This window comes from Echinops telfairi, unplaced genomic scaffold (assembly GCF_000313985.2).
Source record: "Echinops telfairi isolate 266 unplaced genomic scaffold, ASM31398v2 ScPeMD7_7469;HRSCAF=8507_1, whole genome shotgun sequence".
NCBI lineage: Eukaryota > Metazoa > Chordata > Mammalia > Afrosoricida > Tenrecidae > Echinops > Echinops telfairi.
The window spans coordinates 151,642,207-151,652,004 of record NW_022111373.1 but is presented as its reverse complement, the minus strand read 5'-3'; positions in this window follow the sequence as shown (position 1 = coordinate 151,652,004).

The window sequence follows — 9,798 nt, the reverse complement described above, 5'->3', positions numbered from 1 at the left end:
TGTGTCCTCGGAGCCTGGGAAACAAACTCCTGGAAACTGCCACCACGGAAGAGTTTCACAGGATGAGCCATTTGCATTTCCCGACGGCATGACCTGTTATTCCCCTCACGGTCTTTTCATCACCACATACGCTTCCTAAAATCCCTGGGAGGAATCTCCGCCTTGGAGAAGGTGTATTCCGCCTCACGGCGATGGTCTCCGTGTCCAGCACTGCCCAGTTTGTGCCATCCTCACAGCTGTTCTTGTGTTTGAGAGCAGAGCACTCCGCCACGGCCTCCGTACAATCCCAGCCACATTCCCTGGAGGAAGCTCTGCCGGCCGTGATGGCAACAGCTCCGGAGAAATACCCGAGGAGTCCTGGGTGGTACAAAAGGGGAACCTGGTCACTCTAGCTGAAATCCACCATGTCTCCCCAGAAGAAAGTCCTGGAAATCCATTCCCAGGAACCTGTGGAGCCCAGCTCTACTCTGACACACGGTCACCAGGGTCAGAGTCAGCACAACAGAACTTGACGACGACAACAAGACCAAGAGACATTTCCTAAAGTGTTGTCAGTGGAAACCTAAATTTAGCTTATTGAATAGAAGTAGAGCCTCGGGGCATGGAAGGGGAAGTTTGGAGGAAGTGGGGCATCAAAAACAGTAAGTACAAGAAAGAAGAACCTATTCTAAAGTTGATTGTGGTGATGAGATATATTAATTATATCTCAATAAAGCTATTTTTTATAAATCTATTTTTTAATTTTGAAAGGATATAAGTAGAATTTAATTCTTATAATCAAACTGATAATGTAGAAGTGAGTTTTTCAAACTACAGATGAGAGAGGATCAGATACCAGTAGATAACTGTTTACTTTTTTGCAGAAGCAAAGACCTTTGTGCATTATGTGTTCTTGAACTACATTCCTAAGTGAATAATTCATTTGCAATATAAAGATAAAGTCTCAAATCATTATTATAGGGTTGTTTATGTTAGGTATAATTGATCACATTTGAATCAAATTAGCATGAATCAAAATGTTTACTAATATGAATATTAATAATAACAATGTAAAGCTTTATAATGATTGAAGCCTGTCTTTCAAGAACTACCCAAACATTTGTAGATTCTCTGCTCGGTCACTCTGTCTCTCTGTACTCTTCTTCATTTATTTACCAAAATCACTCACAGAAACACTAGTAGAGGGTAAAGAGAGGAATGTTTAGAAAAGAACGACGGAATATATGTACGAACATATCGGATACAATTGATGTATGGATTGTAACAAGAGTTTAATAGCCCTCAATAAAAAGAAGAAGACAAAGAAGAAGAAGAAGCCAGGGCAAGAGGTCTGTTGAATGACAGACATACAGCTCCAACAGTTTTGAAGGCATTTCCTTTTTAATAGATTTAAAAGGCGATGCAAAGAATCAGGGACAATTGTGTGCAGCTATTGCAGGGTGCACTTTGGGTTAAACCATGTTTCCCAAAATCAAAGTCACTTTAACATAGAGTTGGTTTGTTTGTAGACTTTCAGAAGAACTAATAGTGGAGAAAGGGACTTAAATTGTGCACTTAAACTTGTGAGTTGTAAATATCTGTTGTCCGTATATCTTGGCTTCAACAAATATTGTTTCACAAATCTGCTCATAAAGAAAGAGAACAAAACAGATGAAAAGCATGTAGCCACCCATTTGGCTCATTCCCACCAAAAATAAAAGTGTTCACACCTGTGGTTGTTGCTGTTAGGTGCTTCAGATTTTATTTTTTAAAATAACAGTTTTATTGACATAATTCACATATCACACACTTCAATGATTAGGTCATATCACAAAGAGTTGCACAATCTTCATCACAGTCAACTCCAGAACATTTTCTTCTTTCCTGAGCCCACTGCTCTAGCTCCCCATTTCCTTCCAACCTCCCCTGCCACATCTTCAATATTGGCCCTTAATCCAGTCACTATCTCTATAGACCCACCCTTCCTGGACTTCATATACTGGAAACATACTAGTCCCCCCCCCAACAGCAACTACAATAATAAAATAAACTAGAGAAGAACCCCAATAGAAAATAAAGCAGGAAATATTAATAAAAACCAGAACATATTAAAATGGGTCAAAAGGGAGATCAAATGATAAGGTATTACATCTTACCCTAAGTACATCTGCTATAATTGAGTTTACCATGCTCTCTGTCGGACAGGAAGGCTGTTAAAATCCCTCTGCTATGGTCAGAAGGGATTCACCAGAGGAAGAAGTACTCTTTATATGCTCATTCCAATACAGATTTGTCTATCCTTTTAGAGTACATGGTGCTTTCAATACTCTTTGCCAGCACCACAATTCAAATGCATGGATTCTTTTTCTGTCTTCCTTATTCAAAATCCAACTTGCACATGCATAGGAGGCAATGGAAAATACCATGGCTTGGATCAGGCACAGCTTAGTCCTCAAAGTAACGTCCTTGCTTTTCAATACTCTAAAGAGGTCTTGTGCAGCAGATTGACCCAAAGCAATGTGCCATTTGATCGCTTAACTACTGCTTCCATGATCATTGATTATAGATCCAAGCAAGACAAAAATCTTCCACAATTTCAATCTTTTCTCCGTTTATCATGATGTTACCTATTGGTCCAGTTGTGAGGATTGTGGTTTTCTTTACATTGAGTTGTAATCCACTACATTACGTTAAGTTGTAATCCAAACTGAAGGCTACAATCCTTGATCTTCATCAGCAAGTGCTTCAAGTCCTCCTTACTTTCAGCAAGCAAGGTTGTGTCATCTGCGTATCTCAGGTTGTTAATAAACTTTCCTCCAACCCTAATGCCGAATTCGTCTTTATATAGTCCAGCTTCCCTGATGATGTGCTCAGCATCCAGATTGAATAAGTATGGTAAGAGGATGCAGCCCTGCTGCACACCTTTCCTGATTTTAATATCCCATTGTTTCAACCACCACCTTTTGCTTCTTCATTCATCTGTTGATGGACATTTTCATTTTTTCCTCCTTTTGGCTACTGTGAAAAGTGCTGCATCCGATGTGGGTGCATAGGTTTCTGTTTGTGTTTGTGCCACACTTCTTTTTAGGACTCACATAGAATTAGGATTTAGGGTCTATGTTCAACATTTTAGAGGCCACCAAACTCTTTGCCACAGTGCCCGCATCATTTTATATTCTCATGAGCAATAAAAGAGGGTGGCCATCACTAGCTCATGCCTGGATTACTGAAATCCAAGCCCAGGTCTTTGTTTCCACATTTTCTCCTTGCCACTTTTCTCAGGGAGCAACCCCTTTCTGTGGTCACAGTCCCCCAAACTCGGTGCCATAGAGTTGATGCTGCCTCATGGCGGCCCTCTAGCACAGGGTAGAACTGCCCTATGGGTTTCTGAGCTGGTCACTCTTCACATGAGTAAAGAGAAACCTCATGTTTCTTTAGCAGTGTGGCTGGTGTTTTCAAACTGCTTACCTCACAGTGAGCAGCCCAATGCATAACCACTTCAACACCATACGGTATGTCAGTGATATTGCTCCTTTGTCTAATACCCTTCATTGATGTCCCAACTCAAAATAAAACCCAAAGTCCAAGGCCTGAGACCCTACACACATGAATCCCTGACTCCCACTAACCACCTCTCCTATCATGCTCCCTCTCATGTCCTCCACTCCAACAAGCCTTGCCTTACTGTCACCCTCCCTGAATGCTGTGGCAAATGGTATGTCCCAAAGATGATAGCAACAACAGAGTCTTATATAAAGTGTGAGTTAGTTAATTGTGCCAACCTGGCCAATAAACACGTGGGGCTAATTGAAAGGCGGAGGGATAAATGGGTGGTGAGCCTCGCCTTTCTAGTTCTCGGGTCTCTTGCTTTGTGATGGTTGCACCAGGGTGCAGCTGCCTTAACAGTTCCCTGCTTCAGCTTGCAGATGAACTTCCTACAAGACATCCCCAAGGAGAAGCCACATGGACTTATCCAGATGCAGCCCTGGTTGCTGGAGCAGCCGTGTGGAGACCCCTGCTAGTGCTGAGATGCTTATTCATTCACTGACTCAGCTTTCCTCCTGCAGTCGGCATCATTGCCTCTGTTTTGTGAGGTGGAGGACTTTGTGGATTGGTGTTGGGTAAATGGGCTAATGTTGGACTTGTGGGCTTGGGCAGCATTGGGTTGGGATGTTTTCGTGATGCACACTTTCTTTACATAAAACTCTCTTATACATGAGTTGCTGTGGATTTGTTTCTCTAAAGTACCTAGACTAATACAAAGTGGCATCTCACTCATCCCATAAAGAAGTGGTTTATATGCTCCTTCAACTGGGTACATGGTGTTACAGGCTTGAATTGTGTCATTCACCAAAGAACTGTTGAAGCCCTAGCCCCTATCTAAATGAGCCCTCAGTGGAGTGAACCCCACCAGAAGAGAGACTGGGTGCATGCAGCGCTCGACCGTCCCCACTGCGCCCAGCCTTCAAGTCATCCCAGCCCAGGGGCCTATATGAGAGGGATGAAGGCTCCAGATGACCTCAGCCCTTGCCGCAAGCACTGCCAGCTACTGACCCCTGCAAAGCTGAGACTCCAAACCCAAAGGCAGGAGAAGAGCACCCTCAAGACCTGTCTGAACTGACCCCAGAATCTGTGAGCATAAGCAAATGTCTGGACCACTTGCGGTTAGTTTCTTATGCATGAGTTGATACGTGGCACACATTCAAAGGTGATCTCAAAGGCTTTATGTGTGCCACTCCATTTTCCTCATGGTGACCAGAGGGCAGCGGTCAGCTGTACTCGGCTTCCAAGGCTATGACCTTGTGGAAACAGCCTGGCTTCACAGGACTCTTTGGGTGGGTTCAAATCACCAGCCATTGGGTCATACATAGTTGACACTTAACCACTTTTGCGCTCAGGATCCACTTAATGGCAACTTACAGCCACCACCTCCATGGATGTCCTCCCTGGGACCCCGAAGGCCCTCTTGCTCTCCTTCCTGAGGTCTCTGTGTAGCTGCATGGCAACCCGCCACCCCGTACTCTTTAATGCCTCCCTAGAAAATACCACCATCTTACAAGCAGACTTCAGAGATATTTTAGGTTAGGTTCCAAGCCACCATCAAGTATATATCTGAGAGTCAAGAACGTCATGTGAATTTTTTTATTCCAAGAGCAAGCATATAAAGCTTATGTTCGTACTTCACTGTAGTCTGTTAAGGAGCTCTGGTAGTCTTGTGGGTTCGATATTGCCTGCAGTTCAAATCCCACCAGCCTCTCCATGGAGAAAAAATTGGGCTGTCTGCTCCCACAAAGATTTCCAGTATGAAACCCCCACAGAGGGTCACTATGAGTGACTCCACTCAATGTCAGGAAACCAACCCCACTCACTGCCATTAAGTAGATGCCACATCTCTGTGACCACCCCAGGGGTTCGGAGACTCACTGTGAACAGGAATGAAAAGTCCAGTCTTCCTCCTGAGGAGCCGCTGGTGCTTTCAGACTGCTGACCCTGCCGATGGCAGCCCAGCCTGTCATCATTCCCCCACCAGGACTCCTTCCGGGCAGAAGGTGGTAGTCAAGTGAGTGTCCGACATCATCACGAAAGAGGTGAGAATAGCCGACGTGTGACCCTGAGGTGGGACGGGGTTTAACACATGCTGTTGAGAAAGCAGCTGTAGTAGACTTGCTCAGCAAAACAAAACGAAACACTCCATCATGGACCGACAGACACATGACGGTGAATACAGGGAATTTTGATGTGGGCAGGGTTGCATTTTACATGGACTCATGATCAACACTTACGAAGCAGCCGTCACAAAAATCAAGTGATGTATTGCATTGGGCGCATCTGCTGGGCCTTGCAAGTTTTGAAGAGCAGAGATGTCACTTGGAGGACTAAAGTCTGCCTGCCCCGCCGCGAGACACTGCACCACCTCCTTGGTGTGAAAGCTGAACACCGAATCCCTAAGAGCAAAGAAGAGGTGACGCGTTGGAATCATGGTGTCAGCCAGGAATACCGAAAGCACGGTGAACTGCCAGAAGGACAATGCAAGGGTCCTGCAGGTACAGCCAGAGTCCTCTTTAGAAGCAAGGATGGGAAACTCGGTCTTGCTTACTTTTGAAAAGTTCTCAGGAGGGACCCGTCCCAGGAGAAGAGCCTGGTGCTGTGGATCACAGACCAATCTGGGCATATCACGGAGAGGAAAGTAACTACTGATGCAGAGGGGCCTGGGAAGGCTTTTCTGGAAAAAGTAAAGCCAAGGCCTCACTGCAGGCCAAGCCCACCATTGTGACTCCTGTGTCCATCTGTTCCTTTGCAGTCTTCCTCCCTTTCACTGGCCCCCGACTTTACCAAAGGGAGAAAGATGAGGCTTCCCACTCCTGTAAAGAGTAGCAATCAACCCACAAGGGGCAGTTCTACTCTGTCCTATCAGGTCAGTAGGAGTTGGAATTGACTTGCTGGCAGTGGATTAGTCTACTTGACCAAGGATGATGTCCCTCTACAGGGACTGGTCTCTCCTGAGAACATGTTCTTTATGATCACTAAGCTGGTATATCACTAAGCAGCTGGTATGCACCGGTATTCTTTGTCTAGCCCTGGAGTCTCTGTGAGTCCTCCCCTGCCCTCTTCACATCACCACCATAAGCAGATGCAACTCATTGTGATCATGGTCATAACTCACTTCAATGACAACCTAAATTCTTCCACTCTCTGCCAGAGCAAAGCAGCTTGGACCACAGACTGAAGGAAGTTCAAAGAGAGGGTACTTGCCCTTGCAGTACCTTGAATAGCCCCAGCAGTTGTGTCCAGGAGGCAGGTTGGAATGCCACCGTGATATCTCAGGTCCCAGAGCATTACTGTGGCCCACTCATCTAAACGGAGTGGTCCTCTTTCCAAAAGTGACAACATCCCTTGATTGACTGACAGCGCCTCAGCTTCTTGTGAAAACAGAACACAAGCCAAAGGAGACAGACCAGTAAGCCTAGGCCGCTGGCTCCTTCTCTCCTGTCTGATAACAGCTGGTTCTGGCCTGGGGACGTTTGTCTTGTCAGCAGCAGCTCCTACCAGATGGCAGACACATTGACAAATCCATAAAACAGAATGTGCACCAGGGAATAGCTGGCACTGCCCTCCATGTATTTAGGCCAAAGTGCTGTGATTGGTCCATGCTCATGCCCTGCTTTCAAAAAGAGAAACCACATGTGGGTTGTGAAGGGCAGGTTTCTAAGGAAAGATGGAGCATTTAAAGGCCTGCATTTCCAGAGTTGAAGCAAAGCATTACGTTTCAAGTCATTTGAGGATCTTCTGAAAAATCATTTCTCCTTCCAAAGATGAGTCGAATTAGGGGTGTTCATTTCCTTTCTGCTCAAGGAATGTTCAGGCAAAAGACTTGAATAACGTGGACCAAACAATGGGAAAGGGCACCTGCGAGGGCCTGCCAGGAAAGAGAATCTGGGGGTGAGCTTAGAGGTTGTGAGGGGAGGTCAGAAAGGGGAGTGGCCTTTGTCCCTGCAGCCTTGCCTTCTTTGAAACATGCAGGATGGAAGTCTGTAATGCTGCAAGGTGGATGGTGCTCTCTCACAAAATCTGCCTGGATCTCTCCACCTGCTGTTTTAAGGAAGCCACTGAATTCCTCTCTGGAAGAAACACTGGGTTGTTTTCCTGTTTGGGCGGGAGATTAGCAGACTAGAGCCAGAGACACTCAAGCCTGGAGCCAAGCTGCATGTGAGGCTGTGTCGATGGGCAGTTAGGAGAGAGAGAGACTCTGAAACATTCAGCACAGCCAAGACCTTGATTTGAACACTGGCCTCCAGGACTGTTTCTTAAAGGCGCCATCTTTGATTTCCCATGACAACTGCCGGAAAAGACTGAGACAGATGGGGAAGGACTGCGTCTTCTCTCAGCATTAACACCTTCTCTTCCTCTGCCCAGCCAAAGGAATCAGATCATTAGAATTTTCAACATGAAAAACCACCTCTGATATGTTTTCTCTTCACTTCTGCATAGAATTATCACCCACACTTCTCCCTTCTAGAGCAATGTTACATAAATAGAAAGGCCCATTAGCGTTTTCCATTCCTGGGCAAAACCAAACAACATTTTGTCTACCTCCTGCACAAACAAGAAAACAACCCAGAATTTCCCTCTCACGGGTCTGGGGGTCTGAAGTCAGAAGCCAGGGAGTTGGCAGGGCTACACTTTCTTTAAGACCCCGGCTCCTGCTGATGCCTTCACTTAGGACTGCGTCCCTCCAATTTCCACTTCCATCTTTACATTCTCTCTCGCTCCCTCTGTCTTCCTCTTCTTATAAGTCACTGGATTTATAACTGGCCCAAATAAGCCTAAGTGACCTCAGTCGAGGTCCTTACCTTTAGTATGTCAGCAAAGACACATGCTTCAAACCTCTGTGTTACTTTCTTGACTTCCAAATACATTTCGTTTCCAAACAGGCCCTCGTTGCAAAGAATGTGATCAGAGATGAAACGTATGATGCTCCTCAGATTCCAAATGCACCTGGAGCCTCTAGAGTCCCAAATACTGTCCCTTCTTGTGGCTCTGCTGTCCGCTCTGCTCTGCTGGGAGGCGCCCTGGTAGAGCTGCTAGCATGAGCACGTGGCCTTCTTCCACTTGTCCTGACCAGAGGCAAGGGGAAAAGATGAGAAAAAGCCAGTGTCCAGGATTTATGATGAAACTGCAGAGTTCCTGAGAAGCTGGAATGTCAAGGATCCTTGAGAAGAAAAAAGGGTACGATATGCAAGACCGGGAGAAAGAATTTCCTTTTAGAACCCAAAAGGGCATTATGACAGTGGGCTGACATTAAGAATATTCCTTTCATAAGCAAATTAATTTATTGAAATATGAGGGACTTCAAAAATTCATGGAAATATTCTACCATCTTTTCATTTTATTTGTCCACGAACTTGCACCTTTTAACTGGCCTATGAAATTCTCTACCAGATATTCAGAAAGCTGTGTCATAGTTTCTGCATTCAAATTTCTACTACAGTACATAAAATCATTGCAATTAAAATAGACTTGTTCTTTGTGGGCCACAGAAGGAAATGTTAAATAGATAATTAAAAGATAATCATAATTTAGCCGTGCATTTTCATCTAAATTAAGATTCAAGTTGTCTTTCATTTCCTCCTGAGTTTCATAAAACTAGCATCTCCCATTAAACCACTGAGGAAATGATAGGTAAGATTCTCTCTTTTCTACACACTCACTGGCTTTGCATTTTCTAATCTGGAGGGAATCTTCTTTCTAGGCTTCCCTTTCTCATGGTGTCACAGGTGACTGGCTCTGATTGACCACCCGCTTGACACAACCCTCCAACTCATGCCCTTGTCTCATCTTTCGCTAATCAGTTGGGAACTCCAAGTGAACCTTCCATGCATTCTGAGTGAATCAAACGTTCCTTCCTGTGGTTCTCGTTGTGGCACAGGGGCACGAGCTCTGTGAAAGGACCACACACTATGGTCTGGGCCATCCTGACTCCCGTCTCTGATTTGCTATCTGCACAATCTTGGGCCCTACCTGCAGTTACCTATTAGTGAAGCTGGTTTGAGGACCAGACCACCTTGAGAAAAAGCCAGTTGCTGTTGAGTTGACGCTAACACATGGTGCTGTGGCATGAGGGAGAGGAGCTGCTCTGTGGTGGTTTCTGGGTTGCCATCTACCAGAAGTAGACCACCAGACCTTTTCTTCTGTGGTGCCAACCTGAGGTTAGAAGTCAGGTACTAATCCTCTGTGTCCCCTAAGGTGACCACCCTGAGAAATCAAGTAGCCCATCCACCCTAGAATCTGAGGGGTTAGTGTGTGAGCTCCAGCCTCATC